Below are 13053 nucleotides of genomic sequence, written 5' to 3'. Positions count from 1 at the left end.
CAATGATAAACCACTTATTTCTATAACTTGGAGTTCATTTCACTTAGCATCATCTTATATGTTCATATGTACATAGCTATTGAGCTATTTTGATCTTCTACTAGGACTATCCTAGACATGTACTAATTATTACCAATGAGGGAAACCATAGAGTCTATGTTTCTTTGATCATTTTACCTTGTTTTTTTTATCATCAGGATGTCTGATAAGTAAGAAATAGGAACAGAAAAATATCCCTGGGCCATGTGGGTTAAGGATGTCATGGCTGAGAGAATGTTTTAACGATATAAAAAAATGCAATGATTATGGGAGGTGAAGGTTGATGTTTTTATTTCCACATAACAGACAGTAATTTTGAAAAAATTCCTATTTTGGATTGAACTCAGTGCCTTAAGTACTCTAGACAAATGCTCTACCACTGAACTATATCCCCACCCTGACATTTTTATAATTTAAAAATCAAACTTCTCAGAAATCATGGGTCCATTTCATGATGATCTACCCAATTCATCCTTTTTATGTTGATAAATCAAATGCTAAAGGAATATACAAAATTGAGCATATGTATGTATGCACATATACATGTACACAGTTCACTTATTTATAGAATATCAGCATATAGGCCTTGGCATAGCCTGTTTATTCATGATGAGGGATAGCACTGAATCAATTAGCTATTGTTGCCTGTGTAAGAGTCCACAGTAAAACTTGGCTTAACAAAATGACATTTATTGCTACTTATGAGTCTACAGACAGGCTGGATGATTTCACTGAGCTGAGCTAGGTCTGTGGAATTTATGATTCTATGGTCACTTATGAGTCAGCTAGGATAAAGTAGAGATTATTTTCATATCTAGAAGGAAAACTCGCAGAGACAGTTTTTGGGGGCATAATTATCTATCCTAGGGTTATAGTTTCTTTATGGGGAGGAGCTAAATTTCATGTTATATAAGTCAGGTAAGATAATGAGTATGATTAAATGTCTTATTTAAAGGAAATATAAAAGAGGCATTAAATTTATTTACATATCCCATCAGTGGACTAGATCTCAGCCTATATCTGTTGCTTTCTGAAGCTTCAGAAAGGTTCTTCAAATTAAGCATTGCATTGACTACACTTGGTGGGGGGGGTAAGGATCTGTTTTTAAAATACAGTGCTTTTGTGAGGCCCATGAAACTTAAGTGATTAATCCATCATCAATCCTTGGGGCAGCGGTGAGGGATGAGCACTGGAAATGTAGCAGGGAAAGAGGCAGTGTTGAAAGGTTAAGGGTGCAAAAGAACAGAATGTAAAGATGGAACTCAGTTTGATTTTACACAGTTTTGATTCTTCATAGACACAATCCATCCTGCCAGTCTCAGATTAATCCTGTTTTGGCAGTTAACATTAAGATGGTGGTTAGGCTATTTATTGGATTAAGTAGAATGGATGTAATGGAAACTGGTGGAGAAAAATAAAAAGATCCTTGAGAAAAGCAGAGTCTGATTAATACCACAACTACAGCACAAAGGTCTAGGAACACTGACAACTCTATTTCCTTTCCTTTTCTCTTCTTTTGAAATGGAATTGTATGTTTAATAGGAAAGGATCCAGTAGTATACAGTGAAAAGGAAATCACTTCCTTCTTATAATCTCCTACCAAATTTCTCTGATTGTAATTTAGTTTCATAATTATATTAAATCAGGTTTTAATCCCTTAAAAACTCAGCACCTTTTACCTGCTAATAGTGCAATCAGTCTAAATGCCATTTATACTTAGTTTAGAGCTGAAAACAATATTTAAAACCAATTTCAGTCTCAATTCGTGAAAAACCCCATCACTCTCTCTTATTTATAATAAACTCATTCGAGTAGATCCAGGCACAATATAAACAAGTGATGAAAAAATCCCTAGGAGGTTTTGGCTCATACATTCTGAGCAGACATGCTCTGCAAAACACTGACATTCTCAGAAAACTTCAGTCTGCTGAAAAGGCCAGGAGATTTCAGGACACTGGACTCTTCATTAGGCCTTGGCATCTGTCATTGTTTTGCATAGAGAAGGGTGTCAATACCTGCCATCTGATCAGCTGCAGATGCAACTCTTTTTCTAATGCTTTTCCAAATGGACAAGACCAATAAGAAACCCACTATTGGTGAGCTGAAAAAGTACAGGCAGTTTGCATGGTGATGTGGCAGTAGATGAATGACAGCTCAATGTGATAGAGACATGGAAAAGGCAGAGGCTTTGAGGGAAGATAGATCTGTTTGAATATTGGCCCGACAATCACAAGTTATGCTATGTACTGGCTATGTATGCTATGCTATGTATGGGTATGCTATGTACTGCTTAACTATTCTGAGTCCCAGTTCCTTCATCAGTAAGATAAGGCATATTTCTCTGCAATTATTGCTGGGATATTTACTTGGTAAATTACTTCTTGACACCTGGAGCACAGTGTTTCCCTTTTTATTCCCTTTCTTATTCTTTATTTCCTTTATTGCTTTTTTGGGGTGATGGGGTTTGAATCAGAGTCTTGCACTTGCTAGGCAGCCTCTCCACCACCTGAGCCATGCCAGCAAAGCCCTTTTTACTTCCATTATTTTATATAGGGACCTCTCTTTCTACCTGGATGACCAGCACCACCAACCTCCTATTTATGCTTCCCATATATCTAGGATGACAAGGACATACTACTAAGCTCAGCTTTGTGTGGGTTGACATAGACTCTTACAACCATTTCACCTGGACTGGTCTCAATCCCCAATCCACCCCATTTCTGCCTCCCAAGTAGCTAAGATTACAAGCATGAGCCACTGTGCTTGGCTCTTATATCTATTTCATTCAACATCTGTTTCTGGAGCACTGTAGTAAGCACTGTCCCTTCACTATTTTTGTGCACATGACCCCTGGTATGCTGCTACTCCAAGAAGCTAGCATCTCTGTTATGCCAGCAAAAGTTGTCCCTCAAGCTGCCAAAACTCGCTTTACCTGAAGAACCAAAGTGCCTAGAAATGAACATCCCTCTGTGGGCATCATTTTAAAAGTGGTTCCTAGGTGGAAAGGAATAAATCCTCTGTCATTGTTACCCCCTAACTGGCATAACTCAGCTGTGACATTGACTTTCTCTAGAACTCTCCAGTTAGACTGAGCTAAAGTTATCATCTTTGAGAATTAATGGCCTATCCTTTTTGTCCTTCTCTCCCTACTCCCATTTCCTTAGTCCCCTACTATTTGGGGGAAGGAGAAGGAGGGAACAGCTTCTCATAATCTATTTCCACAGAGTTTGTTTCTAGAAAATCTATCTCAAGTCATGTACCTTTCATAGATTCCATGTTGTTCTAGGTGCTAGGAATGTTTTGTTTTGCTTTTGCCAGTCTGGGGGCTTGAACTCAGGGCCTGAGCATTGTCCCTGGCTTCTTTTTTCTCAAGGCTAGCACTCTACCATTTGAGCCACAGCCCCACTTCCATCTTTTTCTATCTATGTGGTGTTGAGGAATCGAACCCAGGGCTTCATGTATGCAAGGTGAGCACTTTACCACTAGGCCATGTTCCAAGCCTAGGTACTAGGAATGTATGAACAAATCAAACATATGATTATGCTCATGCTTTATGAACTGTAAGTACCATAGGGAGAACGCTCATTAAATAGGCTTCTATAATAAATACTATGTTTTAGGGCTAGGCATAGTGGTTCATGCCTATAACCCCAGAGATCACAATTACAGTTTGAAGCCAGTCTGGGCAAAAAGCTAGTAAGACCCTATCTGAAAAATAAGCAAAAAGGGCTAGAGGTGTGGCTCAAGTGATAGAGCTCTCGGCTAGCAACTGTGAGACTCTGACTTGAAACCCCAGTACTGCCAGAAATGAATGTTTTAGAATTTGGCACTTCCTCTGTAATAGAAACAAAGCAGGTTTCACAAATTGATAGGTTATAGCGATAGCTATATAGTTACTTAGGAAAGAAGGTAGGTTTCAGACTTCTTAGAGTGTGTCCCTCTTCATTCATTTATGGAATGAAGCATCGTGGCTAGCTTCACTAGACTAAGTGAGCTTCACTTTTCCCCTTCACAATGAATTTACTAATGTTTGCTCTGCCAAACTCACAAGATTGCTATAAAAGTAACTAAAGAAAAGTCTCCAAAAGCCCTTTGAAATTTATGGCATAGTTCCAAATTTAGCCATTACCTGGAGATAGTGTGCGTCAACCAGGAAGGCTTTGAAAAAAATGCAAGTATATAATGTCATTTTGTAGAGCATGTTACATATTTTATGAGGCATTGGTTTAAAAATTAACTTTAATGTGCTTTTCCTTGCTGAGTTATACAAGTGTGATTTGATAGGGTCAACAGAACATCATAAACTTGGTGGAATTGAAATGAACATCAAGCAATACTACCAGTGACAGCAAAATGTAAACACATCCCTTGGAGCTCTGCTAAGTATGAAGCACTGACAAAGAGCAGTAAGGAAGCAAGCCCTTTTCAAGACATCTATCCCTGATATGCTTCTCACCCAGTGCCAAGGAATTAGTAGTGTATATCATCTTCTGCAAAAGGTTGTTTACCCTTTCATTTCTTCTAAGCCTGCAGGCAGATTCCTTTTGATGGATTCTATCTCAGTATTAGCCACCCAAGCCACTTTTGTGGAAGACCTTGTCCCTGAATAATATTGCTTCTGGATGCTGGATTCTGGATTTGGATTTTCTAGAGTTCATTGTATTCACAGATATTTTGATGGTGAAATCCAAAGTGCATTAAAAGCATAGAGGTCATTTCTTGAATGGATACAAAGTTATCTCCATCATCTTAAGGGTGAGACATGCATTCAGGCTGCATTAGGAAGTAGAAGTAGGAAGTAGGACATAAAGTTATGTTCTCTTACCTATACCTATTTTTATCTGAGGAACATGTTCTTATTTCTTCTAATCTGATTTTTTTGGCTCTTTCTGTTCCATGCTGATTCTTCTGCTTTGTTTTTGTATAACATTATCAATCTTATCTTAAAATGGTGACTTTTCTTTGTGATGGTTGTCAGGCTGGGGTACTATCCCTGTGCACTTTTGCTCAAGGCTAGAGCTCTACCACTTGAGCCACAGTTGTACTTCTGGCTTTTTGCTGTTTTATTGGAGACAAGAGTTTTATGAACTTTGCTGCTGGGATTAACTCTGGCTTTGAAGCATAATACTCAGATCTCATCCTCCTGAGTAGCTAGGATTACTGGTATGAGCCATCAACACCCAGCTTGGAAATGGTGACTTTATCTCAAATTCACATCCCTCTATTCTGATCTTACTCTTTCCCAATACCAAATAGTAAAAGACATTTTTTACTGCTAGTCTAGACTCTAGATTGTTTTCTCTGACTCAAGAGTTCATTGTTGGGCCAATCATCTGGAGTTAATGAGTTGTAAACCGAGACCACTGACATAGCTTTAGGGTCTCACTTGTCAAGGGGAGGAGAATTGCCGAAGTGAGCTTAGGGTAGGTATGAATTCTAAAATATATTTTATAATGATTCAGATGCATTGCTGAAACTACTAGCCATGTATCTATCACCAATGTCTATTTAGTTCTCAGGAAAAGCTATCACCACAAACCAAGCTAAAGACAAGCCTGACAGAACCATCTGGACTCCATGAAATTTGACATTATTCTGGCTTGTCTTAAATTCATCCACTTTTTTGCAACCCATGGTCTTTTGACAGTTTATTCCCAAGTAAAGAGAACTATATTGATATAGGAAAGGTACTACTGAGGTCTTTTATTAATATTCAAACTGTAGTTATTCTGGTACATTTTTCAAAGGGATTAAAATATCCCATTAGCTGCTTGGAAAGGGTTATTTTCCTGTGAAATCTGGTAGAGCATCTATTTCAGTGAAGTGTAAACAAGCCCACATTGCTGTCAACTATTTCATCAGCACTGAAATTGGACTTCATTAAAGTGGAGATGTGACTTTAATTCCTGCAATCTGATTCATACTTTGTGGCCAAAGTTAAATAAGATAAAAAACAGAAAGACAATCTGCTTTTGTGGCTCTGACAGATCTTTCCTGTTTGTTGTCTTGTAAAGCCCTCTAGGGGGAAAACACTCTTTCAAGCAAGTAGTACTTATAAGAAGCTATGAGAAGTTATTGTTCTTCACTGAAAGGTTGCTTCAAAAGAAAGGAAGTCTTAGAAGATATACACATTCTTTTGTTTTTATTGAAGGGAGCCTATAATCTTGGAAGGCAGTGGTTCTGGTCCCCATCAAGAGGTTGGGGATAATCAGGTGGGTTGTGATGAGACTAGGCTATGGGTGGGATCACTGGATTAGGTACCCATGCTACTTCCTTTTGGAGCAGGAGACTTTCTTACTCTAAACTCAAAACATTAAAATATAGTGTCTTACCTCATGAAAAGCTTAAACATGGTAGATGTATATTTGTATTGTCAAAGAAACATTAAATTGATGATTTGTGTCCTAGGCAGTGAAGACTGTTAATTGTATGTTTGTTAGGACAGACTTGTGGAGGCAAGACACATGATTTTGTAAAGCACAGATCAGAATTGAACTTTTCCTATTATTGCTTGCATAGAAGTTGTCATGCCTCTCAGCAAGTTGAGTAATGCCTGGATCTTTTCCATTTGCCACTCTATGTACATAGTCTACTCTTTTCCTGCTGTTTCCCAGCAGGCTGACTTTCATGGATGCTTCTAGGGGTTCCTTTGTCCTTTGGCTTCTGGTTGATCTTGGTCAATGTGAGCCCCAGGAAGAGCTCGATGAACAGGAGGAAAGTGAGATCAAGTCTTTTATTCCTCCAGTTCCCTCCCTGCCCGATCACTGGGGTTTCCTGTCAAATGATCTGTGCCGGAGTTTTCAGCCTAAAAAGGGATGATGCCTACCTTATATACTACCCCTAGAGCAGTGGATTAGCCACTGTTGGGTTCCTTTCAATTGTCCTTTGCTAAAGTCAGCTCATTTGACTGTATCTTTCTTACTTCTGCTAGCAACCTGTTAGCACAAGTAGAGTGCCCTAACATTCTCATACAGGATTCTCTATCTAGACCTACTTAAAACCCTCTAAACTACTATATGTTGTATCATAAAACAACATTTTTCAGAAGTACTGGAAAAAATCCATTGTCAATGTTATTCTTTATGTCATAAATCCTTTGTAATTTTCTTATTAGAAGATGAAATATTTCATTCTATTAAGAGATAAAGGTTTAGTTGTAGAGATACCTGGCAGATCCCTCACATTCAGAAATGTTACTTAAGAGGCTTTGGGCCAGTTTCTAAGCACTGAGAACACAAATGATGATCTCTGGTCTGAAAGATTTTATGGTGTACACCTTCTTGATAACACATTTTTGTTAGAGAAGTTGGAAGGCTTTAGGATTTTTGACTCCAGAGAAAACCTTATAGAAGGTAAAAAAGATAAGGGGGGAACAGGTTTGTTTTTTGTCTTTTTCGCTCCAGAGACAGATAACTTAATTATGTCTATTTCCTTTCTACTTCTTACCTTCCAGCATATTTGGATTATTTTCAGACCTTGAAGGAAACTTGCTGATAAATTACTGAATTCCATTGCTTCACAAATTGGGAAACAGAGCGAGAACTTCACTGTTTAAAGTCTTACTTGAGTGCTAAAACTAGATCTTTGATCTCAAGCTTTTTCAAAAGGCCTTGATAAAATTTCATAGACTTACAAAGGACTCAGGCTATGGCTGGGGATAGAGATATTTATGCAGAAAAAACCCAAATATCTATTATAGAAGACAGAATTGGATCAGAAGGAAAGGTATACATGGGCACTTTTCTGGATGACTCTGTCTACAGAAAGGATTTTGTGTGAGTTATTTATGGTAAATAATAAGGAGGAAGAAAACAAAGCTAGCACATTTATGTTTTGAACAGTACATACTGCATCATTTTTGGAACAGGAAAACTAATACAAAATTTTAAGAACTTGCTGGTAGAGTTTCCTCCAGAGAAATGTTACTGAGATGTCAATGTCAAAATGGACACTTCAGATCCTTGCCAAGTGTCCTAGTTGTGTTGACATACAAAACTTGAATTTTGGTATCTAGCTCCATTTGCCTTCATTGACAGAGGCTTTAGCAATTAAATATCTTTATAGCAGGCTCTCATTTTTAATTTTCTATCACTTGTCTATCAAACTTGTCATATTACTGGGGAAAACTTTGGACAGGTGAGAATTTGGCAACCTTGAGATAGGATTCCCAGACTAAGCCAAAAGCACACAAAAGGAACATTCCCAGAGCGATATAACTACGTAAAGGCTGGACAGAAGTTTGGGATGGAGGCCAGATTAGATAATTCTTTGGATTAAGGCCATAGTGATAAGGGAAAAATGAGGCATTGTTTCCAGGTGGTGTGTTTATTGCTTTTAATTTTGTTTAGAGAGGAAGTCGGTCCAAGAGAGTTGAGTTTTGAAGAAAAAAATCTCACTTTATACATTATGGTTAGTGTTGAGATCGCCATCATTCATTCAATAAGCTGATACCATTCACATGTATATGTGAATGCTGTTACACGTATGTATGTCACTGCTGTAGAGTTTTGCCAGAAGAGTACAAGATACAGTTAATATGAAATTATTTTAGGTTATAGTACCTATAGGGGCATGGTGACTACAGTCTGGATTTTTCTCACTCTTTTGGAGGCTGCTGATGACAAAGTAATAATAGCCTGTTTTCTCATTGACACTAGGGGGACCATGAAGTATGACCTGAAGAGCAATCAGCCACTGACTTGACTGGGGCAATTGCAGAAGATGCTTCTTTGAAATTTGTCATCTTGTCAATTTGTGATTCTGCATAATGAGTCATGTACCTACTACCAGGCAGGACTTTAGGAGATTTCCATGATTTATTCAGAAGATTGACTACTAATAATTTCAAGCAGTGACCTAACCAATCACTTGGTTCAATCTAGGTTTTGTGTGAAAGAGAGAGCGAACCACACATCCTGAGTCTGGTTTCCCAACTTGAGAGATTCTGCTCAAAGACCAACAAGCATTTTGTGTCTTCATTACTGGGTACCCAATGTTTCTAGAAATGTGTCATTTCCATCTTTCATGGCTGACTCTTTAGATAAGCTTTTAGACTCCACAGTGCTTGTATTGTGACACATTTTCCAAAGAAGACATCCTTCAAACCAATATTTTGAGCACTCAGATGTTTTGAAAGTAGTACTTACTTGGTATCATTAGCCATCCAGCAGAGAACTGGCAGACAGCTATCACAAGCAGCCTCACATTCACAACAAACAGAGCTTGTCAGTGGGGAGAGAGTGTTGACATAGAAGACTAATCCAAGGCAGGAGCCTAGGATTAGTGTGTATTGTATTGTGAAACCTAATAGAATTTATGAGATAGATGATGGGTAGATCTGAGGTTCTAGTCTTCAAGCATTCTCTAGAAACAGACATTAATGGAGGCTTTTACTTTTCTGAGTTGTTTCCCAGTCATTGCCATGATTTTCTTCTCTGTCACTACCATTTCATGGTTGTTTTGTCTTTGTCTTTGGTGAAGCAATTCCATGATACTTCCTGAAAGCTAGTGGTTGGAGGGAGCATTCCATTGGGCTGAATTTTTTTTTTTTGACGTTGAAAGTAGTTACAACTGTGATATAACAATTGTTTCCATAACATGGAGTTCATTTCACTTAGCATCATCTTATGTGTTCATAAGGGCATAGCTATTGGGCCTTGTGATGCTCTGCTATGACTTGCCTAAACCTGTACTAATTATTCCCAATAAGGGAGACCATAGAGTCCATGTTTCTTTGGGTCTGGCTCACTTCACTTAGTATAACTTTTTCCAAGTCCTTCCATTTCCTTACAAATGGAACAATGTCATTCTTTCTGATAGAGGCATAAAATTCCATTGTGTATTTGTACCACATTTTCCTGATCCATTCGTCTACTGAGGGGCATCTGGGTTGGTTCCAGCTTCTCGCTATGACAAATTGTGCTGCGATGAACATTGTTGTGCTGGTGGCATTACTGTGATTTTGTTTGTGGGCTTTTGGATAGATACCCAAAAGTGGGGCTGCTGGGTCATAGGGGAGTTCTATATTGAGCCTTCTGAGGAATCTCCATACTGCTTGCCAGAGTGGCTGAACCAGTTTACATTCCCACCAACAATGAAGTGGGCTGAATTTTTGATTGTTTCTAAAAAGATTTCATTGGTCACCATATCTCTATGGCCTCTGCTTTCTAAATGAATTCTTCTGCCCATGTGACTTTAGTTTCTTTATTACTAACTCCTCTTCCAAATCACTTCATCGGTTTGAGTTCCCTGGTGCCAGCCATTGCTTAGGGAATAGAAAAAAAATGAAAGTAGGTTTTTTATAGCTATTTCATTCCCCTTTCTTGAAAGATTATTTTCTCAAGGAGGCTTTTTGAGATGTCCACAAGCATCATTCATTCAACTCTCACCAGAAATGCAGAGATTTCTCAAGCTAATTAAAAGGAAGCTAGTTCATCATTGGGATCTGGTATCCATATGCTCAGAGCTGTGACTCCATTTTAGCAGAGGCTGATAAACATTCTCATTTTTTTTCTCATGACTCACTGAAACCTTGGCAATGTTACAACTAAAACGACCCCAAATGCTGGAGGGAGCCCTTCAATCCACAAAGTCACAGCACAGTCATCACTTGTACCCCCATAAGCTTCCATGCTTCAGATCTATTGTCTTGTTACAAAGTCATATTGGGATCTAGAGTTTAACTGTTCTCATTTTCTGCAAAGAAGAGGAGGCCTGAGGAGGCTTGGATTGTGATTTTCACATTGTTGGTGAGCTTCTGGGTGAGTTAAGGCACCTTTCTCTGTCTCTCCATAAAGTGGTTGAATGAAGAGCAAAATTGTATACAGTTTAGAATTATTCTCTCTCATAAATTTCTGTGTGTAATTGACTTTCCTCAGGTACAAAACAGGATTTCTAAGCTTTGCTACTCACTTATTATTTATCATTGTTTCCTGCTGTGTTTTAGTGTGATAGCTTTCCATTTAAATTTTGGAAAACATAAGTTTCATCTAGGATCTATTAACATATTACTTTTTGAAATGTATCTAAAATACTTATGGTATTGGTAGAAATACTTCAGACTTTCTTCCTTTAATTTTCCTATGTTAGTACATTTTTCTTGCAGTGGAACGCCCATGCAGAAAAGTGTACAAAGAATAGCATAGGTCACAATGAATTGTCACCAAGCAGAACCTATGCAATCAGAATCCAAATTAAGAAACAACAAGCTTCTCTTACTCATTAACTTTGAGATTGAAATATGTTATTGTGAGTAAACTATAATTATTTATTCTCATTGCTCTAGAGGAGTTCAATTTGAAATGATATTCTTAAACTAGCAGAAGAATTTCTCAGAATAGTCTAGTCATTCTCTTTTAAACTTTCACCAGGAGATTTCAATGAAAGACACTGACTCAAACAGAAACTCTGAACATTGGACTTCTTAGACTACAGAAAGGCTGATGAAATGTCTTCATGGCAAAAGAGTTTGCCTGTTATGAAATGTAACATTGGAATTGTGCAAGGATTTGTAGCTTTTCCCAACTGTCCTCATGATAATAATGGAAAGGCTGGAGAGATTAATGATCAAAGAGGACTACCATACTGGTTCCTAGATATTTCCAAAGATCTCAGTCTCATCATAAATAGGGAAAAGTTGACTCCAATAAGCCTTATTCTACTTCTCTGAACAAAGTACCCAAGCTGTACTGCATACTGTGTTGTCAATGTTGTTTGGGAGAGACAGCTGTAGACTCACATGATTGACAGACCATGATCATGGATCAAATAGCCACTGCCTCAAGGATAGGGAAGAAACAATGGTAAGAAAGCAACTGTGGCTTTCTCTAAAGAAGAATAGTCCAATAAACAAGAGAGCGAGCTTGAGCTTACTGTATGCACTCAGTTATTCTGGGTTCATCTGCTTTTGTCTACCATTGTCTGTGTCTCTGCAATGCCTCTTAGTTGATGTATCTAGGGAGAAAAATGTTAATACACGCAAACATTTGCTATTTGTCAAGATTATGTATTCTAGTGAGACGTTTGATGTCCTTCTGAGATGAGTATTCAAAATTACTCATTTAGGGAATTATTCATATGACACATATGAAAGCCTCAAGTAGAAGTATTATCTCTAACTCCTTCTCCTACATGAGTAATTTCTCCCACACTTGTTGACAGAAAGATTCCCTGAAAATTTTAGAGCTTTTCTTGTTAATTATTTTGCTGAGGCACAATTGGCTGTTATTTCTTTAGTAATCCTGGCAATTTCCAAAGTGAATCAAGAAAGCAGATTGACTTACTTTAGATGAAATAGCCTGAATATTTTCTTGTTTCATGATGTGGGCAAGGAATTTTTCCCCTTTTGTACCTGTCCTTTTACCCATCAGGATTTAGGATGGTTGTAGAAAGATCCTTTGGTATGGAATAAGCGGATAATTTGAAGTCTCCATAAATCGGTGTCATCAGTCCTTCAAATGTCATCTGTTTGGCACCTGAAGGGGACCCGAAGTATATCTTCTGGGGGTGATGTGGTTCAGTCAGTCTACACTATAAGACAAGTGAATGGTGCAGGCTAAGAATGGAGTTCAACCAACTGAACTTAAATTTCGTTTGGTAAATAAATGGAAACCAAACTATGACTTTCACTCTGATACTCTACTGTAGGATGCTGCTTGGGAACTGTGAAGTAGAATATGGGAAAGATGGCTTGAATTATTTGATAAGGAAAAACCATGAGACAGAGGAGGAGATACTAGGATTTTCAAAGCAAATTTCTGGACTGTGATGCAATCACATTGTTTACTGATTGCTGGAAACTGTTCCCTGAAATCATCTCCATTATTTTCCTATTACATTTAACATGCATTTCTTCCTTTACACACTTGGAAATGAAAAACAGTGACACTCTTTACTACTATTGTCACTGACAAATGTGTCTTTAATGTATGGGGTTATTTATAAAATCCTCTGACTAATGATGAAATAGATATTATTGTGGCAAATTCACAGATGAAGAAACTGAGACTTGGATGT

This window comes from Perognathus longimembris, chromosome 28, assembly GCF_023159225.1.
Source record: "Perognathus longimembris pacificus isolate PPM17 chromosome 28, ASM2315922v1, whole genome shotgun sequence".
NCBI lineage: Eukaryota > Metazoa > Chordata > Mammalia > Rodentia > Heteromyidae > Perognathus > Perognathus longimembris.
This window is presented reverse-complemented; position numbering follows the sequence as displayed.